The sequence below is a fragment of the Melospiza georgiana genome, chromosome 11, assembly GCF_028018845.1.
Source record: "Melospiza georgiana isolate bMelGeo1 chromosome 11, bMelGeo1.pri, whole genome shotgun sequence".
Lineage (NCBI taxonomy): Eukaryota > Metazoa > Chordata > Aves > Passeriformes > Passerellidae > Melospiza > Melospiza georgiana.
This window is the reverse complement of record NC_080440.1, coordinates 10,872,521-10,889,513: the sequence shown is the minus strand read 5'-3', so window position 1 is coordinate 10,889,513 and position 16,993 is coordinate 10,872,521.

The following is a 16,993-nucleotide window of genomic DNA, read 5'->3' as shown; positions in this document are numbered from 1 at the left end:
AGCTGGTGTTGGAGCCAGTGCTCGGTCAGGAGAGAGTTTGTGCCTTGTAAGACAGACAGGTGTGAAGCAGGAGGCAAGGGAAGCAGAACAGACACCTATTGAGTTTTCACAAAGCCACATAACCCCAAATGGCAGTGGGTCTTCTCCACTCCATCACTCTCCTGTCAATGAAATCTCATGACTCCTGTTGGCGTTGGATGAGAGCATCTGTCAGCCACACAAGTCTCCCGTGCTGTAGGGAGGTCTCTTATCTCCATGTTACACATGGCAAGCAGAAGCACAGAGAGGTTAATTGACTTGCCCAAAGTCAGCACAGGAGGTCTATAAGTGACACCAGGTCCCTTGAATCCCTGTCCTCTGGTTTAATCATAAGACCATCCATCTTCATCCTCTTTCCCCTCAGGATTCCCCAGCATCTGTGACAGCTTAGGCACTCACAGTGTTGGCAAACTGCAGGTGGAGACAGAGCTGTGAGATGGACATTTCCAGCAATGCTTTCTCAACCCCATATCCCAACAGAGCATCAGTTTTGACCTTGAAAGCTTAGGGTTTTTAAAACTCTTGTCTGCTTTGGGAACTGTGAGACAAATGTGCTTGAGTGTTTGCTCTTTGGGGAACCATTTCAGAGATTCTAAAGCAAAGGGACATTGCATCACTGCTTTAATAGAGAAAGGACCCCTTTGCTGAGTTTTAATGAACCCTCCACATCAAAATGATAAACAGATTGAAACCCCCAGGTAGAAAACAAACAGTGACCTTTATTTGCAAGTGATCACCTGGTAATAGATCACTGGATGACTCTGGAGATTTGTCCTTGACAGCCATCCCCCATCTGTTTGAGCAGGTCTGTTCATGCTGGGCCATTGAGAAGTGTGGCAGGGCCTGAACATTTCCATCATGTCTCCTGTTTCAAAAGTGTGAATGGAAGAGGTGGAGAGTCAGAGTGAGCCATTGAGGAACATGGAGCACATGTTAAGTTCCCTTTGAGACTGGGAAGGCATCACAACTCTAAGTCAGCCTCTTTCAATTTGCAGGCTTTCTACAACATCCCTGTAGTTCTTGCTCTCTCACTTTCATTTTTTATTAATTACCTGGTGACAATTTTCCCAGAGGACTCTATTTTCCCATTAATTGTTAGAAAGACTACAGGGGAAACGTTGAGCTGTTGGAGAGCTCACTTTAGGAACATCAGGTGGGAGCATTTCCTAATGCCTACATGTGTATCTTTTTGCCATTCTCCTTGCACAAGAGGCTAAATGACCTGCCTGGGATGCACAACAACTTTTTTTTTTTGTTGCAGCGTGGCACACTGAGCAAGGAAACTTAATTTAAGCGCTGGTTTGTTGGCCCTGGAGACCAACATACTGCTCGGGCAGAATCGATCAGCAAGCTCTGTCTATGATTTATTATCATGTCCTGTGTGTAGGAGAATTCACAGACAGAAACCAGTGTCAGTTTAAGACTGTGCTGCACTTGCATCACTGTTTTCCACAACTGAAGGTGTAGATATTGTAAGAGAAGCATTAATGCAGGGCTGAAATCTCAGGTCCAAGTGGCGACTGTTCCCAGTGCAGATGAATAATGAAGGTGGAGGAAGAGCATCTGCTTTTTCTATCCTCCTAAAACCATGGCTTTTACAGTTGTACCTTCCACAGTTCCCACAGAGTAGTGAGATTCATGGGAACATCTTGAGAGAAAGCCAAGAAGCTCAGTGTTAAAATGGAAACCTCCTTGGTATGGCAAATCTGAGCACCACAGTCATTCAACTTCTGTTTGACAGAACAGAAGCTGATATTTTTATGATGGTAATCTGGGAACCTGCTCCTGCAGGTTACTGGAAGTTGCTGAATATCACTGTTTCTGAACCAGTTGGGGTCTGGCACTAGCTGGAGATCATTGCAGGGGTGGTATGGGGAGGAGTGGTTGCAGCAGTAGGAGATTTTTTGCTAAGAAACACCCCATAATGGCTAACACGGACCTTTTTGGCCACAAAGGTTTTCTGGAATGAATTTACAAGCATGGCATGTAATTGGATTTGGCCTGTAAAAGCTTTTTCTTCACAGAATAATGGGTTGAATGCATTTCTGTTTCATGATCTGGCATAGCTTGTTTTAATGGTGCTTGTGTGGCATGTTCTAAGATATTTTTACAGAAAAACCAAGGATTTGATGTGGATAACGTGACCATGATGGAGAATGAAATTTGATGAGAGTAATTATTTGACAGAACTCTTTACAGTGTTTAGCTGTCTGTCTAGTTGGACCAGATCATGCCCACAAATCCGTTACTGTAATGTGATATTTGCTTTCTGGTAAACCAGCCAAATATGTTTATGTGCAAGAACGCTACCCAAAAGAGCTGAAACAACTCACAAAAAGACAAGATTTGGAGGGTTTCAAAGTGAAGAAGATTAAAATCACATTCTCTTGAGGAGAAAAGTGGATTTATTGTTAAAATATTTTTTTAAAATCAAGTTCTTTCTACTAGAAATAATTTATCCTAAACCATAAGCTGCTTTCAAGGGGCCCCTTTCCCCTCCAACTATATCAGCAATTAACAGTTTTGACAAGTTATTGTCCACAAATTCCAGGTAGGGCTTGAGGGTCCTTGAAATGCCAGTGGATGAAAAACTAGGGATCAATTTGAACTAGTATATTATTGCAAATAAAACAGTCTGCTTCCACAGAGGCAAGCTGGGCCATGGGAAAGAAAAAGCTCTTCCTTATTTGTTTCTGATTTGTCCTTGAAACAAATCACATTCTTGGACCTGGCCACCATGACGTGACAAGATAACAGGACCTGTGAGGAAGATAAAAGAAGAGCAACCAGACCACCCTCTGCCTTCTGATCACTAAATGATCAGATGTCTGGGAAAAATGATTTATGTGGGAAGGCTCAAACCACTAAACTAGGCTATGAGATGACAACGTGTAGTTCTGCATGTGGGAAAAAAAGGCCTAAAAATATCTGAAGGGTGTAAACATGACTGAGAGAGCTGTGGTATCAAAGGGACAGCACCGAGTACAGGACTCAGAGCTGGCAGCTTTCCTTGCTGTTCAGAGCAGGGGATGGAACATTACTGAGAGGCAGAGCATCATCACATACTTCCCTTCAGCCTGCCCTTCTGTGACTTGATTTATCTTGTTCTGCTCCAGCCCTGTGTCTGGCACCAGGGCTCATCCCACAGAAATACTGCCTGGACACAAAACAAAGCAACCGAGTATTTTCCCCTCCTCTTAAACCTGGTGAGTCCCAACACCACAGGGCAAACCCCATGCTGCTGAAATCAAAAAATCTTTCTCTATTGGGCTGTTAAAGCTGCTCTCACCTGTCAAATATTATCTGTCCTTTCATTATCTACCTTCCTTTTGAAATAATAATACAACATATGGATTATCACTACCAGATCCCAAGACTTTAAAGAAATAATTACATATTTCCTATGGCTCTCTTTAGATGTATGATTGGATTCTCAGCTGATGGGAAGCCACACTGATTCATGGCAGCTGAAGACGAAGCCTTTTGTGTTTTGTCTTGTCTTCTCATCTCACTGAACTTCCCAAGGATCTAAATTAATGCAAGGGAAATACGACCTTGCCTCAGTGAATTGTTTTGAGGGTTAATGTGCTGAGAGATTTATGGGCAAAGAGTTTTTTTTTTTCCTCTTCCTTTAATAAAAAGTGCTTTCATTCAGCAGCTTTGATGGAAAGCCTGCAAGGACCCATGATAAGTATGTAACCGGAACAGACTCATATTAGCTATCAGTGTTACAAATCTATTAGTCCCACACATTAGAGCATGTGCTGGACCTGATGAGCTACACTAGTGGGAACAGGAGTAATTTTATGAAATAGATGTAGCTTGCAAATCTTTTAGACTGTTATCCAATTCCTTTTGTTTCAGTTTAATTAGGATATAAAACATGGCCTTAAAAGCTGGGATGAGTGGAGGGAACTCCATGTGAAGGACAGGGAAGCAGCTGCGGGGGATTCCCAGCTGCTCTGCTGCTCAGCCTGGTGGCTTTTCCCCCAAGGTGGTTTTGCTGTTCCACCAAGGACTGATGGAGGCAACGTTTGTCCAAGCGCTGCAGGAGGACAGAGCTGCTCTTGCTCAAGCAATGATTCACACAAGGTGGGTTGGCCTTGGATTTTGTCACATCCCTTCCCTGTGCTGGGGGTGCTGGGCTGTCTCCCAGGGTCAGAGCTGCTCTGCTGCCGGGACTCCCACACCCGCTGGGGCCGGGCCAGCCCAGCAGAGCTCCTGGCACAGCTGCCAGCAGCTCCCTACAGGGTAACAGCAACAGCAGAGAGCAGCAACGAGGCAAAGCTGATGGTGCTTCCTTTCCAACCACGTACGCAAAGCACCTTTAATGAGCAGAGACGAGCCCCTGAGACCGGCGGTGCTGATGACAAATTAATATAAAATCAAACCATACACTTTAAAGACAAGAGCATCCAGCCCTTCTCATAACTGATGCAGGACATGTTTCATCCAGAGCGTATCTGCTATCACTGGTGCACTTTCTGTTCTTGAATTCATCTGTTCTGTACATTTGGGGACTGGCATGATTAGCGTTTGGCTTTGTAGAATTCAGAACCTAATTCCTGTGAGCTTTCATGTCTTCCTTTTCCTTGTTGTGATTCTTGTTTGTCCATTTGTTAGTTTGTTGATCAACATATTTCCTGTTTGAAACAAAAATAGAAGAGATGGGCACTTGCTTTCTTCCTGGACAGACTCCTTTGTACACTGATTTATTTCATTTTTTAAAGACGGACACCTGGTTTTCTTGTAAACGAGTGTTGGCAGGCTGGGAAGCTTAGGGGGAGGAGGGAGAAAAGGAAAAATGCATCTGTTTAGAACAAATGCAACACTGAAGGAAAGCTTTATAATATCATCAGAGATTGGCCTGATTGTCTGATGCTTTAAACATATGGTATGCTCCTATATATATTATGCGTGAAACTAGCTGCATGCACATAGCAGTCATTCTGCAATGCTTTACACAGAGTCTGCCAAATCCTGAACTTCTTATTCAAACCCAGCTCCTGGTGAAGACAATGAGCTTTTATCTAAGCCTCACTGCCTTTGGCATGCTCCATCCCTTCTCCCTTAATTCAATCTCAACTGCAAGAGGATTTCAACATTCATCCTTTGGCACTGAGCACTGACCTTCCTGCTCCCCAGGGCATGCAGATTCGGAGCTGGAAGGGTGTGGTGGTGTGGCAGTGAAAGAATGCCACTGGGAAGGAAGCAGAAGTCTCCTGTGAGTGTGGTTAGCAGGCTCTGAGGCAGTGCTGACACACCTTTGTGTGTTCCTTGGCTCATGCCCAGGTTTGCCTCTCTTTGTCTAGGATCTCTAGGGCAGTTTTCAAATCCACCTGGGCAAGGCAGGCACTGGGACAGAAGAGGGTAGGAGCTGAGGAAAAGCTGTAGCAAGTCCTGCTCTAACACAGATCTTTTCCTCTGGTTGAGCTTTCCTTTGTGGGGAGGAAAGCTGCTCTTCTGGGGGAAACTTCACATAAATCCTTGCACTGCTGGCTTTGCAAGAAATCGAACAAGGGAGGGATATTGCAGTTATTGCATGAATTTCTTGGCTACCATCAGTGTTGTGCTTAGCCCTGTAAGTGATAGGTTTTTTTGGGTGGATGGGAGGAGCATCTCCTTTTTCTTTTTATGAAGTCATTTTAGGATGGAGAAGGGGAGGAAAAGGTGCTTGTCTTACCACACAGCTCAGTATTATCATGTGTTTCCTTGCTGTGCTGAGGTGTTTACCCTTTAGTGGAGGTGACAGACCAGAGGAACTGACTGGCAAGTCACCATTTTTTGACTTCATATTTCCTGTGCCTCTGTATGTGGTGGCAATGCTGAAGTGCAAAGGGTGGACTTTTCCAGGTGAAGGAAAGCAAAGAAGCTTCAAATTTCTTGGTCCCACACCACCTGCAGTTGAAGCAGAGCCTCCGGTTGCACAGCAAGATGTCATCATCCTGTCAAGATAGTTCCTGAAGGCCTGAGGCATCCAGAAATTATTGTGGAAGGTTTTGCAAGAGTCCCTCTGCCATTAGCTCTGCAACAGAAAATCTCCAGGAGTATGTTATCTTTGACAGGTGTAATTATGCCTAATGCAGTGTCAAAACTTTGCAGTTTTGAAGAACTTACTGTCAAGTCTGAACCCTGTCCACCCACAGTTCCATCAGAGAGGGTCTGAAAATGGTCAATACTTCTTCTAAGTTGGCAATAGTTGGAAGCCTGCAGGAATTCTAGGAATTTAATTAAAGAGATTATCCTTCCCCTTTTTCCTGCACAAGAAAATCTGTTTTTTTCCTGTCTTTCATTTCATTTTCTTCTCCGCCCAAAATGTTATTGAAATCTCCTGGGCTCCATCATTTGATGAATTCCTGTCCTCTTCTTCCTACCAATATACTCTGTGGCCCTGCTGCACTGCCACCAAAATCCTATGCAATTAGACCCCAAAGGATGATTCAAATTCAGATTTAATCTTGGGCAAAGAGAAGCTTTTAGATCAAACATCCCCACTACTGTGCAAAGCAAAGGCTCTGAATGCACCACCATGTAACAATCATTAGAGGAGCTGAAGATCTGAAATTTAACACTCACGTAGATGAGTGATGGATAAACATCACTTTCCTAAAAAAGCACTTTCTCAGGCTCTTTAATCCATCCAGAATTTAACAACTGGGTGCTGACTGAGGCACAGCTTGATTGGGGAGAGATGAAGGGACAGAGAGGAAGCTTAACACAGAGCCAGCTCAAAGCAAACGCCTTTAATGCTGCCAATCTCAGATGCTTTGAAGAAGAAGCCCTTGTGTCCTCCGTGGTTCCTCTGGCAACTTTTTGGCATTAAAGTTTGTGTGAGAGCATTGTGAATTTCCCATTATCACGTATGGAGATGTGATCCATTGTGCTGCTTCCCACGCTGTGGAGATTTAACATTCACCACACTTTGTCCTGCAGATATACTCTGATGTGTCCTTTACAAGCTACATTGAAATCTTGACTGGCATTTCTTATCTGATGGGGGCTGCTTTTCCACTGGCTGCTTTTTAGAGTGATAAATGTCAGGAGTTTGGGAGTTTGCTTGTATCTAGGCTCTCCATCTGAGACTCTGGGCAGGTAATTATCCTGAGACCATGGGACTTTGTCATGAAATCCACTGCCATGCTCATACAGGGAATGAGTCAGCCAAGGGTCATGGATTTGGTGTATCTGGGAATTGGGAAGCATCCACGAAGATAAGGAGAGAAGGATAGAGTCTGAGCAAAGATTTTCCCCAACCAAAGATGAAAGTAGACATTTTCTGACATTGTGGAGTTGTCTGTCTTGATCATCTGGGAAGGCCATAAGTTAGGATTGACCCAGTAGCCTCCAGATTTGAGGCTTCAGTCAACCAAGCAAAGCAACTAACCCTTGCAGGCTGGTGTCACAGCTGGAGCAGAGTGATAAACCTCCTACGTGAGGGCACTGGGAAAGAAAGCAGAGATCTATGGCAGTCAGGGGGCTCCAAAAAGAAAAATTTCTTCCCCTAGAAATTCTTAACACATTTTGTCCTGGCAGACAGTGCAAGGAGAAAACATCTAGAGGCATGAAAGTTTCTTCTGTCCCTTCCTTCTTCTGTGTCTTGTTTTTTATCCTGGGTCCAGTTTTCCCTTCAATTCCAGTATTTATCACCTGGAAGCTGAAAACAGGATTCTCTGCAATCCAGGATCTTTTTAGTATAGCATTTCTCAGTGCTCATGAGGTCTGAAAAATTAGGGTTGACATTTATTGGAGGAAGGAAGAGATGGGTGTCACCTTGCTTATTCTTCTCTTTTCCCACTGCCAGCATGTTCACACCAATGTGGCTGGGATAACTACAGTCTCCAGCTGGAATTTATGTTAATCTCTTTTTTTCCCTGAAAAAGCAGCACAACCAGTGTCAGTGAGCTCTTTGCATGCCCATACACCACAGAAGGAGGTCAGAGAAGTGTTTTTATCCCAGTCAGGTATGGTGACTCATGAGAGGCTGCCTGGCTCTGGCTGATGCTGCCAGCAAGCCTGGGACAGGTGAGCTGGGATGGCTGTGGGGTGGCACCGGATGAAGGAGAGGCTGCCACAGTGTTCCCCACTACTCTGGAGCCAAGTGCAATTTGCTTCCCTTAAGGCACCACAGCTCTGCTGTGAGTTGTAGCTGTGGTTAAACACCCACTGCTGCTGTCCTCCCTGTCTCCCTCACTCAGATGCTGTGGCTGGTGGGTCAGGTGCAGCCAAGGCCCTGCTGCCCATTCCCCAGGTGTCATGGAGCTATGCTAAGGGAAACTGCCTTCCCCTTCCCCACCTGATAGCTGGACAGTATTTCTGTGAGTGCTCACTGCCTTGTACCTGACTCCAGGTTCCCTGGGCAGCTTGACCAGTTTGGAGGGACAGGGTGGGGAATGCTGGCTCCTTGTTCAAGTACCTCACTCAGTACCTCACAGTTGCTTCATCTGGTTGGCTTTTTTTCCTGCTGTTTGTGCCTTTGTTTGCTTCCCCCTCCTTTCCCCTGAACATACCCTTTGAGCTGTTCTTTAATTGAAGTAAACGGAGCAGCTGCTATGGTGTGTGCTGTTTTTCCCATTTTCCCCCGTGAGTCACACATTTCCTTCCTTAATGTCTCTATCTTCAGTCGGTCTGTACTAATGAGGCCCCACATCTCAGCTGCTGAATGCTCAAGCTCATCTGCCTGGAATTTTCTAACTCATTTCAATTCATTTCCCACTTTCCCCTCTCATCCCTGCTGCCTTTCTCCCATTCCCATCCCACCTCTCTTTATCTCCTCTCCCTGACTTTGACTCTTCTCCCATTTCTCCCTCCATGTGTCCCACCAGCCTGCCTGCAGCCCCCCTTGCTCCCACATGGAGAAGAGACCTGAGCATCACTGCAGATGCAGGATGGATGTGCTGGGAAGGTACAGCAGGGACTGGGCAGCACTGCCACAGATGCCAGGGCAAGGAGAGGCATAACAGCTCTCTCTGCTGCTGGAGAGGCCCCTCCTGGGGTTGTAGCTTCCTAGCACTAGGAATAGGCATTGTCCTTTTTGTCTCTAAAGGAAATAAGAGTGCACAGTCCCATGCCAGAGACCCACTGGGGGAAGCTGCCCCTTGGCTCTGTGCCTTGCCTGGGTGCCAGCCCAAAGCACTCAGTGAGGAGCAAGAAAGAGCAGTGGCAACATCTCCGCTCTGCTTTGCTCATGGAAGTAATTCTTTGCTCAGTTTTAGCTGCTCTGAGGGAAGAACAGCACAGTGGGGTTCAGGAAGGGATTATCTGGTGTGCCTCTGAGGCACAGAGCTTTGAACCCAGAGGCTGGTCCTTAACAAAGTCAGGAATGTCCCATGGCACCGTTGCTTGGTGCTCACTTTCCCTGAAATGAAGGCATGTGCTGATGTCTGCTGAGCATGGGAAGAATGCTGCTCCTGCTTGGGTTTTTTCCTCATTATGACTGTTTCTTGGGGGTTTTGTTGAGCAAGTCTTACTTAAACACTAAGTCCTGCTCTTCTCCGTTGCATTTATATCCTTACTTTTGCAGAAGATAGGGACTTCTTATTTCTTCTCTTAACTAGGATGTTCACACTTCAGTTCCTAACTAGGCGTGGAACTGAGGCACAAAGAAGCAAGGACCAGATTTAAAATTTAGTCTCAGGGCTTATCACCTGTGAAATGTCAGCAGCCCTTGTCTAGAGGGGTCTTGGACACATTAGCACTGCAGTCTCAACAATGTCAAGGAGGCCAGAGACCCTCAGGAGTCCAAGGTTTTGATAGCTGTCCCCACAGAAAACTCCATTATCACAGCTGGATCAGCCCTTCTTGGCTTTCACTCCTTTATCTCTTCCAGTCTGAACAGTCTTTTCATTTTAGGAACATGCAGAACTGAGTCCTTGAGATCTACCTGCAGCAATCTGATTCCAGACCTTGAGCTTTGCAGGTTAATTCCATCCTTACCACCAAACACCTGACTTCTCCCCAAAAAAATCCGATTGAGATAATTTTAGTGCCATAATAGAGCAAATAAATGCAAATCTTTGCCAAGAATAAAAAAACCCACCATAACGGAGATCAGACACTGGCTTGTCCTTGGAGAACCCATAGAAGAAGCCAGAGTTATGAGCTCTGGATGGCTGGAGGAATTTTGATCTTGCTTCAAATTTTGTTATACTGTTTTTGCTTTAAAATGCAGGTTCAAAGGAAAAAATAAAAAAAAACATGACAAAACAAAACATGCCAGTGCTTTCCTCTTTGGCTTCAGGGCCTCCTGTTGAGGTTCCCTCATCACCATAGAGATAATATTGCTTGTTAGGCCCAAGACTAGCAGTTGGAATTCAAGTGGAAAAAAGACCTAAACAAACCCATTATAAATCCCCAATTACTTTCAAACTGTCAGGCTTATTAAAAAATGTAAATATCCTTCTCATTCTTGCAGAGAGTGTATAAAAATGCATGAAGCTAAAACTCAGCTGAGCTGAAAGGAGTTGATTTCTGAAATAACTTTGCTGGGAAAATGGCAGTAGTTGCTCTTGGATGGCAGAGGGAGGAAAATGTACACCTGCCTGAGCCACTGGTCCCAGTCATCCTTACTGTTGGTGTGTTGCTGGTGCTACCCTGCCTTAGACCACTGGTGTAATAAAACTGTTTGGGCTGTTTTTCAAGAAAAAGTCATGCAGATCCAACAGAGGGAATTTCCACCAGCTGATAATTGCTGCCCCCCAACTGCATGTGGCTGAAAGTGCCAGTTTCCAGTATTTGCTACTCACCTCCATGGAACTGTTTGTCCATTCATATTTTCCTGCTTTTTCCTCTCTTCCCTTTTCTGCAAATGGGAAGGGCACTCATCTTGTTCTCAATTTTGATCTTGCTCTAATTGCACAGGAGTTTCTCATGAGTCTGTCTTTAGGGCAGAACCTTTCTTACCATGACCTACACCTGGATTCAACCAGGACTTGCTCCAGAGCCTGGAATTTCCCAGCAGTGCAGCAGAGATGGTGCTAGCACTGTGAAATGATGAGGTTACTTCTGGAGGGAACCAGACTTCCTTTTATTTTCTTCAATGTGAGCTACATTGAGGACTTCCTTCCCCACTGCTGTCCTATCCACAGTTAACCAGGACAATTTTCAGGAGGGAATGTTATCAGATAAGGGAAGCTTAAGGCGTTAGTGTTAGGCAGAGTCAAGTGTCATCATGTTGGTGGTAGGAAGTGTTGGCCAGTGCTGTGCAGTGCTGGCTGCTAACTGGGGAAAAAGAGCAATATTTCTTCCACTGGACTCAGAGCTAAACATCTGTGACATTGACAGAAGGGTAAAATGCTCCCTGAGGAGCCCTGAAAGGCAAACTGGTGTGTCATGGATGTACAATGTGAGAGCAGTGGAGTGGGACCTTGGGTGCTGATGTGGCACCGGTAGTAGTTGGGGAAGGGAAAAGAAAGGCAGCCCTTCAAAGGAAGGGAAGGAATTTAAACATCCCATTATGACATTGCTACATGCACACCAATACATGACACAGGACTGCCATACTGTATGCAATAACCTGCATATATCTCAGAGGTATATGTATTAAAAGAGGAAATGGTTAGCTATTTAATTAAGGAAGCAAAATTGAAGTGATAACATAAAAAAAGAGTATAATTGCTATTCTGATCAATCATCATCTGGGACTAGCTTAAAATGCAGCTACTTTAAAATCTCACCAAAGACTTTACAAGGACTGCTGAACTTGGCACTTCTGCCAGTTCTCTCTGGAAAAGCCAGATAGCGGAATCCCCCTTTTTCACCCATTTGCAGGTGCCTTGGCACTAGTTATATTTTTTGTCTGGATGCTTATGAGAATCCGTGATTTTAATTTCTGAGTATTTGAAGGCATCCCCATAGCCTTGGCAGCAGCAATTTCATGGCAGGGCGTGGAGAGGCTGGAAGGGGGAACTCCTCTTTGAGGGAAGAGTGTTGTGGAAGATGCAAAGGCAAAGCCTGCAGTTCTGCTCCACATTGCCTCGACTGCCTGCAGTCAGCTCGTGATGTGGAGCCGTTTGTAACAGCCCAGTGAATGCCCTCTCAGCCTGGCAATCCTGCAGGGACCTGCCATCACCTCTGGCTTCACTGAGCATCTGAGAGCTTTTCTGCCTTGAGACTTTGGACGACGTGTTTCCAGAGCCAAAGGACAACAAGAGTTGACTCCGTATTAATGCCGGACTTTAAATGTTTTGACTGTAAAAGTGAAACCCCATTACCTATTCCCTGCAGAGCTCCACTCTCTCCCTCTCTCTCCTTGCCTTCTCCTCTCCACACTGTAGCCTTTTGTATGTCTCAGGCATTAATCCCTCGCTGCTGGGTTGTGTAAATTAAAGAATAATAGAGCTGCAGAGGCATAAGCTCGCAATGATGGGGAATGTGTTTGTATGCTAAGAAGCAATTTCAGTGAAAATTAACTCAATTTCATCTGAAATAGTGAAGACCGGCATAAGCTGGCAGATCCCCGAGGATGGTAAAATTACTTTGTCAAAGCTCTGCTTGCTTAAATTAACCAAGCAAGCACTCCAGGTTATTGGCAAGATGCAGCTAGTAACTAGGTTTTAATAAACAAAAATAGCTTTTTGGATAAATAAGAAAAGTGCATAGCATCTAATGTATTCTGCTGATGTGTTCATCTGTGTGTCCTCAGCAGCAAGACCTTCACATTCCTCCAGGAGCTTTCATCAAGTCTCTGTGTCTGGCTGGTCTGTCTTCAGAGCCTTTGAAAACAAGTATCAATCAGAAAATGCTTTTGGAGATGATCTTAGATAAGTCTTTTCCCAACAACTAACAGACTGAATGGCTCAGCCTGCAACACCAAGGTGTGGTAACAGCCACAGTTTCTAGAGACATTTTATTTTCAAATCAGAAGATAACTGCTGCTCGGTTTATGACTATTAAATTGCTCAAAATAAGATGTGGTGTCATAACAAAAATTGCTCTACACTGTCTCTGATACAGCAGATTTTCCAGATGAATGCATTGCTGCCAAAAGCCAAGTCAGGGTGTGAGCTTTCTCCTCCAGCTGGGAACTTGGGTCCAAGGGAAGTGAAAACTTCGTCATGACAGAAAGAGTGCCTCAAGGACCTGCTCAGAGGGTTTGTGAATCAGTTGAGAATGTACTGGTTTGTAAAGTTTATTTTTTTGGGGTTTTTTTGTAGTTTGTTTGTTTACTTGTATTGCTGTTTAATTGCATGTCTGAGGATCCTGCTCTAGAAAACAGGCTTTGTTGTTGGAGGCTGTGATCTTTAGGAAGCATCCTCTGAAAATGCTCATTCTTTTGTCTTCTAGTCCACCACTGTCATGAAAGAAGATTGTCTCTTTTGGATCTCATTCCACCAGCTATTGTGATTTTGGTTTTGGTTCTAAGTATTCATTGGAAATGTCATTAATTGGACAGAAGGATAAAGAGCTTAGGAACCTCCCATTGGAGGAGAATATGGAAAAGCTCAGAATTGCAAAAAAACATAATCTCCATTGATTCTCTCTTTCTCCAAATGAGCTCATCACTATTCAAAGAGCACTCCATATCTGAAGTCTTTGGGTATGTGTCATCAGTAGCCTTATCAGAAGGATGGATTGCTTAGCCAAGTCATTATTTCTGGCACTGTGAGTTGCTTCCATTCCTGTCCCAAAGACTCCAGCAAATTGGACCATTAATGGTTTATCCAAGGAGAGCTGCAGAAGGATCAGATCAGCCAAACTGGAACATGAGGTGGAACCTCAGTATACAGGAACTGCAGTTCCCTGGTTGGTTGTTAACTCCCCTCCCTTCCTACCATAAATCTCAGTATCTGCAGCAGGGAAAGCAGCTGCATAAAAGATTTGCTGAGCCATCCACTCATTAAAGTGTTTCATTGGTAAAGAAATACTTTCTCTCACTGTTGCATATTTACAGTTTGGAGATTGCTTGTTAGGACAATCTGAGGTTGTATTTTTTAGCTGTGCTGCTTTCAGATGTCAGGAGAAGACACTTGGTTAACAACCCACAGTTCCTTTCCATGAACTCTAGTGCCCAGACTTGGGAGACAGCTGGCAGCCTCTCTCCTCATAAACAAAACCACAGCCTAGGAAATATGGGACCAGCCCTGTGTAAAATTACCTCCCTTTGATAGGATTAATTGCAGAAATGCCACCAACTTGTCGTTAAATCCAACGAATGCATTTGGAGCAAGGAATAAATCGTGTGGGGAGGCAGTGGCTCACTTGGACAAACGCTCCCCACGGAGACCTTTCATCACAGCACTGCTCCATCGGGTTGTCCGTCACTTGTGTTCTTCCCCCCATTAATGCAGTGGCTGTGGTCAGAAAGGTGCCAGCTCTGAAACAATGGCCTCAAACCCAGCCAGGGAATAAGAGTGATACCTTGCCCCCTCCCTGCACTATCAGCAGCCTGTCTGTCTGCTCTGGCAGAGCTGCTATCTGCTCCCTGCACGCCGCTCCCGTGTTCTATCTGCTCCCGCCGCTGATAAGAGCCAGTTCATCCATTGTCAGCCCTGCTGAGCCAATCTAGCCGCACTGGAGCGAGCTGGATTTTGTTCTGCATCACGTATCAATGACAACTTCCAGCGACGGCCTTGCTTTTAAAACCTGGCTGCTGAGGGTGCACGGAGCTCCAAGAGCAAAGCAGATCTTTAAACACAAAGGGAATTCAAAGCGGCTTAAAAAAGGGCTTTGGAAATAGAGCAAATATGTTGTGGAAGCCATCAGGAGACAGCAGGATAGCCGCAGGCAGAGTGCTGTACTGTGGCACACCTGGAACAGGAGTGTTGGTGGGCAGGGAGCACGGCAGTGTGCCTGCTATAAAAGCAGGAAAGGGATGATTTGTGATTAAGGAACAGCAGTGACACTGAGTGGCTGGAGACTGTGGCAAGCGATCTGAGCTCTGGGCTCCCTCTCCTGCAGGGTTTGCAGTGGTCTGAGAGACGAGGCTCTGCAAAGGCATGTCAAACAAAGCCAGGAAGGCAGGGAATCAACAGGATCTCACACCTAGGACTCTGTGCCCTCTGAAACCCCCCGGGAGGTGGCACTCACTGGGGTAGGAGCAGGAGGGACTTGCCTCTTGAGTTCTAAGCAGGGCTCTATTGCAGCCAAGGCCTCAAACTGCTACTGAGTAATTTGAATAAAAAATAAAATGTAGCCTTCAACTACACCTTTATTAACTGCATGACACATTTTAATATCAAATTACGTTGATACACTTGACTCAGAAGACTTGGAAGTGTCAAGATGCAGGGGAAGAGCCAATTGCTTAGATGCTTTGCCGAGTATGAAACTGCTCAAGTTCTAGTTTGTGTGTATTTCACCTTTAATGAACCTGACATTTTATGAGTCAGCACTGATGGGAAATGTGAAGGCTGTCTTTCAGGAACACCTTACTCCTTGTCTCTGCCTGCCAAGATGTCACCTCCTTGCTCTTTGCTCTCTTAGGCTGCCATGCTTTTCTCCAACCCTTTTAACTTTCCCTACTCAAAAGATTAACCCTACAGTCTCACACTGGAGAACTTCAGCTGCAGAGAAACAGCAGTACAAGACAGATAAGAAAGTAATTGTACCCTGAGGAAGCACGAGGAGTGTCTGCATCATATACACTTGCTTTACAAAACAGCAGCTACTTATGCAAAGCAAGTGGCCTTTTAAAACCAAGACAGGGTACATAAAAAAGCTGTCATGGCAGATGCCTCATTAGACCTCTATCATGGCTACTTGGAGCAGTTTCTCTCTTATCCTTATTTTAGTTTCCACTGTGGGAGGTGGTGGTGTGTCTCACTGCTTGCCTGTGCTGCGTTGTGGCCATAAACCTGGGTCAAGGCAGACAGATGGTGAAAATCCAATATGAGAATCCTGAGAGTAGGGGAAGGAAAAGGGGAGCTGAGGTGAAGCATCTTTGTGTGAGGAATTGGTGCCACATCCAAAGTGGGATTTAGATCTGATCTAGCCTTTTTTTCCCCAAGACATCTCCCAGTGCTGCCCATAAGAATCACATGCTTTGTTTCTGTTCTGAAGGGTCTTAGTATGGAAAACATCAAACTAAATATCAAAAAAGTGTCTTTTTAGGCACTCCTAGAGATCAGAAGTGCCTAGGCAGCAGCTTGTGTTGGTGTCCTTCAGCCTTGCTCTGGAAGGGCCCTGATAGTGCAGAGAAAGATTGTGGATATGCAGAAAAAATGATCAGATGATGCCATGGAAGAAAATCCATCAAAGTTTATTAACCACAGAGAGCCATTATTTCAGGTGGGCAACACCTGACCTGAGGTCTGGGGGAGCAGGTAGCATACCCAGAAAAGCAGACTCAGTATCCTCACCCTTTCTGTGCCCTTTCCTTGCTTCTTTCAGCAGCAGGGCTGCAGGCTGGATGGATGCTTGGCTTTGTTCACTGCAAAGCTCTCTTCTTTGAACCTCAAAGGTAAAAATAGCCAGAGATCTCTGACTCTGTTCACACAAGTGTCTTTGAGACGGGAAAAGCTTTCAATTGCTTCCAGCCCGGGGCCAGAGCAGTGCCAGTGACCATGAAGTAGAAGGCTCCACATCCCACATTAACCAGGCACTGCAGTCCTGTTCTCTCTTCTTTTCCTTGCCTCGCCTTTGGTTTTTTTTTTTAGCCTCTAATGAAGCACAAGTATCCGGAAGGAAGGCATGCCAGGAGTGACAGGGAAATGTCCTTCTGATCTCTCCTCTTGAAGGAAGATTTGGAACATTTTAATAAAGTGAATTAAGAACTTGGACACAAAAAGTAACCTGTTTCTCAGTGACTGGTGCTTTAATCTTCTCCCCGAGCAGCTGATAAAGGCTTTCCTTAAAGAAACCTCCGGAACACAAAAGGGAAAATAAAAGAATGGGAGAATAGACTGAGAAGTGCAAGATGTTTAAAGGCACCCCAAAAAATGAAGCGGCTTGGGTGTTAATTGTGTTCTCTTTTCCCAGAGCCTGTTTCTCTCTTTCGTTTCTGATTTTGGATCAATGC